Source organism: Canis lupus, chromosome 9 (genome assembly GCF_003254725.2).
Source record: "Canis lupus dingo isolate Sandy chromosome 9, ASM325472v2, whole genome shotgun sequence".
NCBI classification, from domain to species: Eukaryota; Metazoa; Chordata; class Mammalia; order Carnivora; family Canidae; genus Canis; species Canis lupus.
This window is the reverse complement of record NC_064251.1, coordinates 9380189-9392405: the sequence shown is the minus strand read 5'-3', so window position 1 is coordinate 9392405 and position 12217 is coordinate 9380189. Positions and strand designations below refer to the sequence as shown.

General features: G+C 40.4%; 1 long non-coding RNA gene across 1 annotated transcript in view; it reads left to right on the top strand.

Annotated features, from left to right (window-relative positions):
* Nucleotides 1-11638, top strand: part of LOC112651093 (uncharacterized) — a 56850-nt gene extending 45212 nt beyond the window's left edge. Inside the window, exons 5-8 of the long non-coding RNA XR_007412834.1 lie at nucleotides 563-692; nucleotides 3527-3715; nucleotides 8931-9044; nucleotides 11195-11638. This is a non-coding gene — a long non-coding RNA (uncharacterized LOC112651093). The remainder of the gene's footprint in view (nucleotides 1-562; nucleotides 693-3526; nucleotides 3716-8930; nucleotides 9045-11194) is intronic.
* Nucleotides 11639-12217: the final 579 nt, after the last annotated feature.

Sequence of the window (12217 nt, the reverse complement as noted above, 5' to 3'; positions counted from 1 at the left end):
ACTCGGCAGAGTAGCTCTTTTAATAACTGAGGGGGCCTGGAATTCAATAATGCAAACAACAGCCTATTTCACGAAGTTTCTCCATTTTTATGATTTCTATCTCTTGGTCAGAAGCCTCCAAGGAAAGTAAGGTTCCTTGATTTTACAAACAAAAGACAAAAAACGCTGAATGTTCCAGGTGTAGACTGGAGTCACCAAGGAAATGATGACTACTGGAATCATAAAATAATTCTTAGACATGTCTAAATATTCCTCATCAGCGGAGAGCCGGAGCAGGTGTGCAGGGAGGCGCACAGGTAGAAGAGAAGGTGGCCCAGCAGCCTTATCAGCAGGGTGGCATTTGGCATTTTCTGCAGGACCGTGGTCATGTCACTCGGGCTCTTTGATCTCAGAACAGCAGAGAAGCATTCATATTTGCTTTTCTCTTGCTCAGCACCTAAAAATGCCTCTCAGTACACTCATCAAATCATTGGTGATGATAACTTCCTGAGGATCAAACAGGCGAAGAGTATTTCGACAAATAAAAGTAATATTAACAAGACATCATGTTTATCCCTTTCAGGAAGTGGCTGATAGAGCGATGGAGATTTACCATGGGAATGAATAAAGCAGAATTTCTGATGAAAGTGTTGAGGGGCATTTGGCATCCACCAGTATCCATCAGGCAGTGAGCCTCTTGTGCAGGGGTGATGGTAAGCACAGACGTTTCCCGAGCACTTACTGTGTGACGGTCAGGCCGCTTGGCCCTTTACCTGCACTCTTTTATTCAATTCTCATGATACACCTGGGATAAGGGGCAACGATCATCTCTATTTTAGAGATGAGAGAACTGGATCAGAATTCAAGGAACTGGCCCGAGGTCAACAGGTAGTAAGGTCAGAAGGTGTGTGAGCCAGCAAGAAGCGGTGCCACCTTGGCCATGCATCAGAACCATGGGGGCAGCTTATAGTAAATCACAGATGTGCAGGCCCCATCAGAGATCCTGACAGAGTGTCTGAGGTTGGGTCTGGTTATCTGATGAGTGGACAAGGTCCTCAAGGAATCTGATGTAAATGAGAACGTCAGAACAACCGATCTAACATCACAGCCCTCGGAGGCCAACTTCCCTGCCACTGACATTCTGCAGGAGACTGACGGCTCTTGAATCTGATTTAGTCTCTTAAAAGCTCCAGTGATTAATGTGGAAGCCTCCCCTTTTTGGCAACGTGTTCAGCTTATATGCTTCTTCCTGTTGGCAGAACTCAGGGTCTGCCCTGTTTACTAGCCTCCCTGTGTGGAGAGATTAGTGATTTCTTGGTCTTGGCTTCTGCTGATAGGATTCATGCCAGAGAATGAGTGTGGACCTTCGTTTTCAAAGTAGAGGCTCTGGCTGCTTTATACAAATGATACTCTAGCTCAGTCCCCCAAATCCACAGAAAGCCTTTTCAACAATGTGTATACACGTAGTTCCAGCCCCCACTTCCTCTTCTAGTCTGAAGAATGGATAAAATTCCTAAACCACCTAGTAGGGTAGGGAAGATTAGACATGGGGGGGGGTACAGTAGAGAATGAGGGAATAAAGTTGGTCACTCTGGCCTCTTTCCAGCTTCCTTTGCTCTCTGTTCTTTGAGATTTAGAAGTGTAGTGGGTTTAGATTAATATATTCTTGGCGTTGTTTCCTGTTTCAAAGAAAAGGGAGGGGTGTCAGCGGTGTCTGATATCAAATAATTTAACCAGAAGGGTAGGTAAGTGAAAGCAAAGAAAGGTCTAGGCTCATTTTTCAACAGGTTAAAATTAAAAAAAAAAAAGTAAAGCTTCAGATATCATTCATTTTGATCCAAGGCATGTTGACCAAACACCAACTAAGTACTTTGAAATGTTCTCACTATATTGTGAGCTGGAAATAAACGGTATTGAATGAATTTATTACTGAAGGCATTGTGTTGTATACAAACAGAATGAAAGCTGGTGCCTGACTTTAAGAGAAGAGGCATTTTTTTTTGAAGATTTTATTTATTTTATTTGAGAGAGAGAGTGCACGAGCCGGGAGGAAGGACAGAGGGAGAAGCAGATGTCCCGCTGAGCAGGGAGCTTCATGTGGGGCTGGATCCCAGGACCCTAAAATGATGACCTGAACTGAAGGCAGACGCTTAACCGACTGAGCCACCCAGGTGCCCCTAAGAGAAGAGTTTCAATCAGTTATGGGAGGAATGCAAAGTTTTTGTGCAACTAGCTGCAGCTTAAGGTAGAATACGACAGAAGGTTGTTGTGAAGTCACAATAGGCAGAGAAATTAGTATTGATCAGGGAGAGTAGATGACACAGGAGCTAGTTTTCTATGTCCAAACTGGCTCTCACAGAAGCTTCACGGACATATTCTCCTGGAGTCGCTCATGGCCATGCCAACAGAGGAGAGAAGGGGAGGGTGGGAGGAGGCAGGGTAGGGAGACAGGCTTTCAGGAAACTTTTAAAGTCTGTCATGGAGAGGATCCGGTTGTGACTTTCTAGGATGTGTGGGGCGGGGAGGGGGGGGGAGTAAAAAGAACCCGAGCAAAGGCACAGAAGATGTGTTCTGATTTAAACTAGATGACAGTTTTCTCTCCCCATGGGTTGACCGAATGTACTAGTTTCTTAGAGCTGCTATAACAAAATACCACAAACTGAGTGGTTTAAAAACAACAAAAAATTATTCCCTCACAGTCCTTAGGCTAGCAGCCCCCAGTTGAGGTGTCAGCAGAAAGAATCTGTTTTTTCCTCTCTCCTAGCTCCAGGTGGTTGTGTCAATCCTTAGTGTCTGTCAACTGAGGGACCCTCAAATGTCTGCCTTCATCCTTACATGATATATTCCCCCATGTGTCTCTGTGTCTTCGCATGGCCTTCCTATAAAGACACCAGCAACTGGACTTAGGACTCACTCCAGTCCAGTATGGCCTCATCTTAGCTAATTATACCTGTAAAGCTCATTTTATTTATTTATTCCTGAGAGACACACAGAGAGAGAGAGAGAGAGAGAGAGAGAGAGAGAGGCAGAGACACAGGCAGAGGGAGAAGCAGGCTCCATGCAGGGAGCCCGATGTGGGACTCAATCCCAGGACCCCAGGATTAGACCCTGAGTCGAAAGAAGAACTCAACCGCTGAGCCACCCAGGCATCCCTATAAAGCTCATTTTTAAGTGAGGTCACATTCTTTTTTTTTTTTTTTCTAAGATTTTATTTATTTATTCCTGAGAGAGAGAGACACACACACACACACACACACACACACACACACAGAGAGAGAGAGAGAGAGAGAGAGGCAAAGACACAGGCAGAAGGAGAAGCAGGATCCATGTAGGGAGCCCAATGTGGGACTTGATCCCAGGACTCCAGGATCACGCCAAAGGTAGACGCTAATCCACTGAGCCACCCAGGGATCCCCCATGAGGTCACATTCTAAAGTTCCAGGGGGGCCATGAATTTTAGGAGAAAAACACTAGTTAACCCAGTCCACTGGGCCACATTTTTGATGCTGCTGTATAAAGACATCACTGTTTTTGATAATTTCCACAGTTCTATAAAATCTCAGCAAAGGAAAACCAAAGAAACTTAGAAATTAAAGCTGATTGGAATCAAAGAGATGAAAGCCCTTATCAGGGGTCTTGTTCAATCAGGAAGTCTATTGGCCAACGGTGAGCTCAGTGCAGGAAGATAGAGGAATCTATGTCGCATAAGATCTGGCAAAGGGGAGATTGTTGGCAGGTAAGTAATTGGCCTAATCTTTGACATAGAAATGTTAGTCCTTTTTATCCTCAGACAGGTTGATTCTATGTTCCTACTTCCAAATTCCAATGGATTCTTGGCTTGTTGATACACCTTGCATATATATATGCATTTTTCCCCCTTTTCATCCCCTGTGAGAAAAGGGTCAAACAGTATGAAGTTTTGTGACTATATTTGGCAACACTGAAGACAGAGCTCATATAAACATGGGGATGAGCTACTGACCAAGGTATCAAAGGATGGAGAGGATTTTGTAAGTGGTGATGGAGGACCTCCCTCAGCTGAAGAAGCAGCATAGTTTCAGAAGTGAGGAAGTGAATGTTCTGATCAGCTTTGCAAGTTGTCCCACTTGGCCAAATTGTTGTACTCCCATAGTCAAATCTAATGGGACATAGTTCTGAAAAGTTATGTTGGGGTCAGATAGTGGGCAGCTTGGAAATAACAGGTCAAGAAAGGAGTTTGATATATTATAAAAGTACTAGATTGCATCCAAGATCTTTAAGCGGGGGTGGGGGGTGGGGGGTGGGGCATGATCAGGTCATGTGATAAATGTATCTGAGAGGGAAAAGGATGAGGATGAAGTTATCTTTCAGTGAGGATTTGAATAACCCACATGAGAAGGGCTGTGTATTTGCACTGGGACGTTGGTCCTGTGAATGGAAATAAGACGCTGCAGAGAAACTTCAGAAGCAGAAATCATATGCCTTGAAGATAAGGCATTGAGAGAAAAGTTCAATAAATCACTTGGACTTCCAGTTGGATCGAGAGAGTGATAAGGCAAATAATAGCATAGTTAATCAAGAAAAAGAACCTGAGGAGAAAAACACGCTTTTGTCGGTTTTTGTTGGCTTGTAGAAAAGATCATCCATTTGATTATACATCTATTGAGTTTAACGGTGCCAGTAAACCATCCATATGGGGATGTTTAGGTGGAAGCTGAAATGTAAAATCTGGACCTTGGCAGAAATCCCTCGGTTTTCACAATGTAATATGGTAGAGGGCCACAGGAAAGTGTTAGCTGCATGAGTAGAGATGTTTCTCAGGAAGAGGGTATGAAGGGAAGACCAGGGAGACCCTGGGCATGAACTCAGTAAAAACCTAGAAAGGTTCTTTGCAGGTGGAGCCAATCATTGTTTTTACACGTTGGAGCCTCAACGTGTGTGTGTGTGTGTGTATGTGTGTGTGTGTGTGTGTGTTTAAAATAAGAACAACACCAAAAACAAATGAGAGAAAGAGCTAGAAAAGACTGTTGGTTTAAAAGAGAAATTCTGTGATGGGGAGGTGAAACGCAGCAAGCTGTTGCAATGCATGGATTTTCTTTTGTCAGTGAGTTGAAATAGGAGAATCAAGGAAGTGAGGGATGAAATGAAAGTGGCTTCTGCTGATAGCGTGTTTAAAATGCCTGTCACTGGTTCATAACTGGGAACACAGCCAAATGAAGCTCAGGGCAGTCAGAAGGACTGGGGAGAGAAGGATAAGGTAAATGACTAGAAGTCTCCATCATGATTATGAACAGGTTCAATCGGAGTGGAAAATTGGGAAGGGAGAGAAAAAGAGAATGTGATCAGACACAGCATTTAGATCAGCATGTGGCTATTTTTTATATTTTTATGTCTTATAGAAATGGTATCAGGACTTCCATTTTTAAATTTGCTTTTTAAAATTCACACCAGCCCACTTACTGGCCATACCAGGAAAATAGGCACCTAGTGTCAGGTAAGTCCAGGAGACAATTCCAGCACAAAGACCTGACCAAAGGGGCGAATGCTCAGTAGAGAATCAGGAAGGTTGGCTTTTACTGGGATTTAGCCAGAAGAATAGAGATAATCATCCAGTTGTTCCTAAGAGCAAAATGGAACAGGAATTGAGAGAGCACAAAGAGGGATCATCCAAGCCACGGAAGAGACCCAAGTTGGTTCTGTGTCGTTCTGACTCATGTGTATCCTTAAAATCAATCCAGTCTTTCGGGGAGCCCAATTAAGTAGCCAATCCTGCATAATATGATTAAAAATAGTATAAAAATAGAAATAAGCCAATCGGAGAAGGACAAACATTATATGGTCTCATTCATTTGAGGAATATAAAAAATAGTGACAGGGAATAAAGGGGAAAGGAGAAAAAAATGAGTGGGAAATATCAGAAAGGGAGACGGAACATGAGAGACTCCTAACTCTGGGAAACGAACTAGGGGTGGTGGAAGGGGAGGAGGGCGGGGGGTGGGGGTGACTGGGTGGCGGGCACTGAGGGGGACACTTGATGGGATGAGCACTGGGTGTTATTCTGTATGTTGGCAAATTGAACACCAATAAAAAATAAATTTATAAAAAGATAGCACATGGAAAGCAAGGGTCCACACAGACTCGACGAGTTGATGAGTCTCACGAACAGACACTGCTGATGCTTCACTGTGAACCTAATTTCCCCTGCGTGTTCATCTCCTTTGGGAACCTGGACCAGCCTCCATCACCTTTGTGGCAATCTGCCACAACTTCTAGACAATATGTTCAATGTAACACACCTAACCTAGGTTCTGAATATGCAACAACAGGATGCCGCTGCCTCCCTATCATAACTGTCTCCATCCTTGGGAGGGTAGTTAGCAAAGCTACTGAGCACTAATCTCCTTCATGTTGAAAATAAAACAAACAAAAAAAGTACATTCCTTCAGCATCATACAGATTTGACTTGTTGCTCGCTAAACTCGATGTGGGTGTACATGATCGACCGAATTAACTCCCCTGGCAAAGCTAATAGGGACCCGGAGCATTTGGTTTTTGCTTGCAAAGTGATACATCTGTAGTATTCCAAAGAGAGGCGAAGAAAAGTAGAGGCTCTCAGATTTCTTTCTTTGTTCATTTCTGCTTCCTGTTGGATGTTGGGAGGGGTTGACCAGCCTCTGGGGATTAAGACATTCAAAGTGGTCAGTAATTTCCATAATAGGATTCCGTGATCAGATTCAAAAGCAAAGAACAACTAATAGGAGAGGATAAGAAGGATGAATGACTGCCTGTCTAAAGTAGGCTCTGGGAGCTGGGAAACAGGAATTTTGAAGAGAGCATTTTGTTTGTCCTCAAGACATACACAAATACTAGGCACTATTTAAAGGAGGAAGTCTTGATGTCTTAGGGCATTTATGGAATGGTTTCTATTCCAATAATGCACCACAAAGTTGAAAGAACAAGAATGACATTTTAAAAAGGAGAAAAATGGAATTGGGAAAAAATTTAGCAGTCAGCTGTTAGAACAAATTTTTGGAAGAGCAACTGGAGCTCTGAGAGCAGGCAGGAAGAAAGAGCCTAAGGCCAGATTTCTTCCTGATTTTGACTTTTAATGAATCAGTAATGTGTAGAGTCATGTTTAGGATACTTTCGGAAAAAGGCATTAGCTTACTTCTTTCACGGAATCAAAAAACAACAAATAAGGGATTTGGATTGAAAATCAATCTCTTTTTCTCTCTCCTTCTCTTCCTTTCTTCCTAATATGTATCTTTATCCATGTCAGACTCACTGTTTGTCCTCTTGATTGCGTTTCGTAGTTTTATGTTTTAGGTAGTGATGTAACACTATTGCTTCCAATGTTGAAGTTAACAACAGGCTATGGAGTCAGACCAACCCGTTTCAATTCTCCATCCATTGATCTCTGTTAAGTCACACTTCTGAGAATCAGGTTTTGTTTGCTTTCTATTAAGACTATTTTTTTAGAGCATTTTTAAGTTTACGACAAAATTAAGAGGGAAGTACAGAGATGTGCCCCAGCCCCAACACATGCTTAGCTTCTCCTATTACTGATATCACTCACCAGGATGATATCTTTTCTTTTTTTAAAATATGGATGAACCTGTATTGATGCATCATAATCACCCAAAGTCCATAATTTACGTGAACTGTCATGTAAATTCCTGGTGTTGTACCTTCTCTGGGTATGCACAAAAACATAATGACACGTACCCAACATTAAAAGGTCATGCAGAGCAGTTTCACTGCCCTAAAAGTGTGTGTGTATAAATACAAGAAATAAAACATTCGAAAACCCATATTTGAAAAAAGAGTAGCATTACCCTGTGGGGTTGTTATGAGATTAAATGTGATACACATAAAGCACTTAGCAAATAAAAAATGTGAGTATTACTTTATTATTGATGATATTTAAAAATTGAATTTTCCCTCCTGTGTCCCATTTGTCTTTCCTGCTCCAGAAGCAATTGCTATAATGAATTTGGTTTATAGTCTTACGATCTACAATAAAGTTATGAATATACATGCATTTTTATCATGTTCTCTGTATGTGCAGGTACATGCACTTTGTGCTTTCACTTTTACATAAATAATAAAATAATGTTCATTTCCTTCTGTAACTTAATTTTTCACTCAATTTAGTTTTTGAAATTATTCATTCTGATATATATGTCTCTTGTTCATTTCTTTTAAGTGTCATACATTATTCTGTCATATAAAAATCCCATATTTTATTTGCCTTGTACCTTTCAATGAACTTTTGGCTCATTTCTGACTTGGAGTAATTATAAGCAGTTAACATGGGTATTCTCATGCACATGTCCTTTTGCATATGGCTGTTTGTTATTGTTTTTATAAATTATATACCTAGAAATGGACTTTCTGAGTTATAGGCATGCACATTTTTAGTTTTGCTGGGTATTTCCACATTTCCTCCAAAGTAGTAGTACCAATTTATGCTTCAGTAGTTTGTGAAAGTTCCTGCTTTCTGATCATGAATAAAAATACCACACCTCTTACTTTCTGCAGTTTTGTAAAATAGCATTTTATCTTTGTTTTGATTTACATTTAAGCAGTTCTTCCAGAACAATGTAAGAGATAAGGAAAAGCTGAAAAATAGTATGAAAATTCGAGGCATCACAAATTTTTTCCCCCCTAACTTCAACTTTAACTTTATAGCCAGGTAAACTGAACAGTTTTTCAAATTCTTTGAATATTTGAATTTATTGTTTTTTGAAATGCTTTCTTAAACATTTTGCCTATTTTTTCCCTGAGTTATATGCCATTTTCTAACTGACTTGTTAGTCTTTATACTGAATACTAATCTCTTATGGTTCTAGATGATGTTAACTTTGGTAATGGTATCTGTGGTTATATGGCTTCCTCTTTGTTTCACCATAGCTATATTTATTCATCTCTCATTTTATGCTTCAAGTCTTTGTTTGAAATTGTGTTTGCAGTTTTCTGCAGTTCCAATGGTTATCAAAGTTTAGCATGCACAACCATCGTTTGGAGAGCTAGTTCAAAGGACATAATTCCTGGCCTCCCTCTCTTGAAGATTAAGAAGTTCTAAGGTAAAGTTTGCACAGAGTAAGTTCTTTAAAAAAAGATGCTCATGCAAGGTGATCTCCAAATATACCTTGGAAAATGCTGGGGTGCACCATATTGGAATTACCACCAGAAGACCAGGAAACTGCTCTCCATTGAATCATTGTATTTCTTTTTGAGTTCAAAAAAAAAAAAAATGGGGGAGGGGTGCTCTCTGTCTGAAGCAGCACCAAATCTGGGGAAACGCGTGGAGACAAATGTGCAGAATCATTCTGGTAATGACGAAGGAATACTGACTTTTTCAGCCCTTCCTAACGTTTCTGAACCGAGGAAGGGTAAATCCATGTATTACAAGAATTATGGGCAATTAAAAACAAGATCCTGCAAAGGCATATTTTCTTTATTTTATTCACGTCTTCTGGTGAATTTTTTTTTAAAGCAGTGCTTCCAAACAGCTATTTTGAAATGAACAATAAACACAGCACAAAGTATCTAAGACACGAGCTTTTAATGAGAACAATGTAAGAGATAAAGAAAAGCTGAAAAATAGTATGAAAAATCGGGGCATCACAAGTGTTTTTTTTTCCCCCTAACTTCAAGGAATTTAAGAGAGATTGGACTTAGGTCTTTTTCTTGTTCTCAGCCAGATTTATTTCCCTTTTGTATTTATGTGCAATATCAAATGTTTTAATGTTGTGGGTTTGTTCTGAACTCCATTAATAAAGTGGCTTCCTGTCTTAGCTTAGGTAAGCTATTCACCTAATTTAGGAAATAACTGATCCATGTTTTTGAGACAAAGCTCTTTTGTTTAAAGGACTTTAAGATTAGAATGACAACCAAGGGACATTTGACACAAATCCCAGAAAGTCCTGAGAATGGATTTTCTCTGTTTAGCACATTGCTGCAGTTGAAAACATTAAAACAGAAGAGAAATGTCCAGGAGAAAAGCTCCCATTTACCCAGCCGAAGTAGTAGAACTGATATATTCTTTCCAACAGCCTTTGTTTATACTCCTCAGAGGAATAGATGAATTCTAGTTAGGTGTTTTGGTCAGTTTTATTAGGAAGTTGACTCAGGTCTGTATTGCTTTTAGAAGCCAGACAGAGGGCAGGAGTCCTACTCACAAATCTTTAGGAAGTGTTGAAAGCTGAGTCATTTCAGACGTGTAAATCCTGTTGCAACAAACAGCACATATTTGCTTATTTTGGACAGATATAGAAAGAAAAAAAATTAGATGTGAATTTAATATCAAAATGGAGGCCGGATGAAATGGATGAAAAGACGGACATGGCGGCATGGAAAGATCTCTTTCTGCTCCTCTGTCCCCCTGCTCTACCTGAAATATTCCTGCCTCTCCCCACCCTCACTTCACTCTCAGCCATCAGAGGGAATCAAGAGGAAATTCCCAATCACACAATGATCCATACAGTAAATTATATCCTGTGCTCTTTGGAAAAAAGTGTACCCTCAACTTTAGAGTGAATGTTACCTTTACACTGAGAATGGTCAAAATATTCCAAAAATGAACAATGTTTGAAGATAAATTAACTTGCTATATTGCAAGTTGATTTTAAAGATAAGGGATATATATGGATACATATGTTATGTTATATGTATATGTATCCATATATATGTCTGGGTTTTGGAAAATCTGTGATTGAATGAGTAAATAAAACACTTCCAAATAGACAATTAATTACTTTTGTCATAGAATCTCAAACACCTCAAATATACATGCATAGGTTTGTCAACAGCCTCTCCAAAACATGTAATTCCTGTTTCATAGCTCGATTGACAGGAAGCTCTTCAGTGCTTTGTTTCCAGGAACACAGAGAGCCAGGGTGTTAAGTGAAGACTAAAATGTAGGGGATCTGACTCCAGTCTGGCCACCTCAAACCATTACACCATGAATGGCCACATGCCTCACCTTTCTCCTGAACTCTGATAGTAAATATTTGACTGGTAGAGCTGGTGAGGACCTGAATAGTAAATATTTTACGAGGGGAAATGGGAACTCCCCTTTGCTCTGTCCTACCCTTTCATTAAACATATTAATTTATATTAACTGGGAACCAGATTATTCTCTATTTACCCCTGTCAATAATTATTCATCATCTTGAATCCTGAATCCTGCTTCTATCATAAAGGGGACACACTTTTTTTTTTCTTTTGCCAGATTGGGATAAATCTAAAGATGTTAATGGAGCATGCAGCATTCGATTGAGAAAAATCAGGAGCCTCAGATAACACATAGTGCACGTGGATGATTTATTATCTGATAAAAAGTAGAGTGATCAACAGAGTCATCTTTTTTCCCCCTTCGTCCTTCCCATCAAACTTCATCTTTCTTTAAGGACTTAATAAGTGAGATCCCGGGCTGCTGATTCCCTGCCTATCCAGGTTTTAGAATACTTGGCGGACTCCTTCCTCTTTTCCTCTGAGGGGCAACAGCTGGTTTTCATTACGCATCAGATTATGATACACACCGAAAAGAAAATGGTCACAATGAATAAAGAGGGAGTTCTGGTAATACTGTGGTTTGTTCCTGGGGGTGTCAAGGTGAAGAATCCATCCTGTTCTTCAGACCACTGTAAACTTAATCCATTTCATTATACACACGAATGAAATTCAGCAGTGTTTTCTTAAGAACCTCTGTCGCTTTTATTTACTGTGGGAGAGGCCCCTTGGTTTTCCTTTCTTCTTCCTTTGGTAGAACGCTAATGCATTTTATATGCTCTTTAATCTCAGTCCCAGTTCTGTCAATATTTGAGCTTATCTTAAAACGAAGAACTCCAAAGGAAAGTCAAAGAAAGTAAATTCTCATTCCGGAAGGCAAATAACAATTATTTCATTAAACATCCAAATCACAAAGTGCCCCCTTGGACCAGTTCTAGTTATAAACAAAAGGGAGCAGTTTCCCCCAAATCCCTCCCTTTGTGATCAACACTTAAAAAGTCGCAAGTTTTCTAATATGGGATTAACCTTCCCCAACATGTATCATTCTGCTAACAAATTCAGTGACACTGCGAGTGGTGATCTCTGCATGTGTCTCTCTCTATCTTGGGAGTGGCTATTCCTCAAGATGACAGGTGGGCAGTGGGGACCTAGATAGTGATCCCAGGTTGGCCCACTGTGGTTTCCTTATGAAACATCACTGAGAGAGCAGCACGGCAATCTGCATCTCCCACATGAGCCAAGC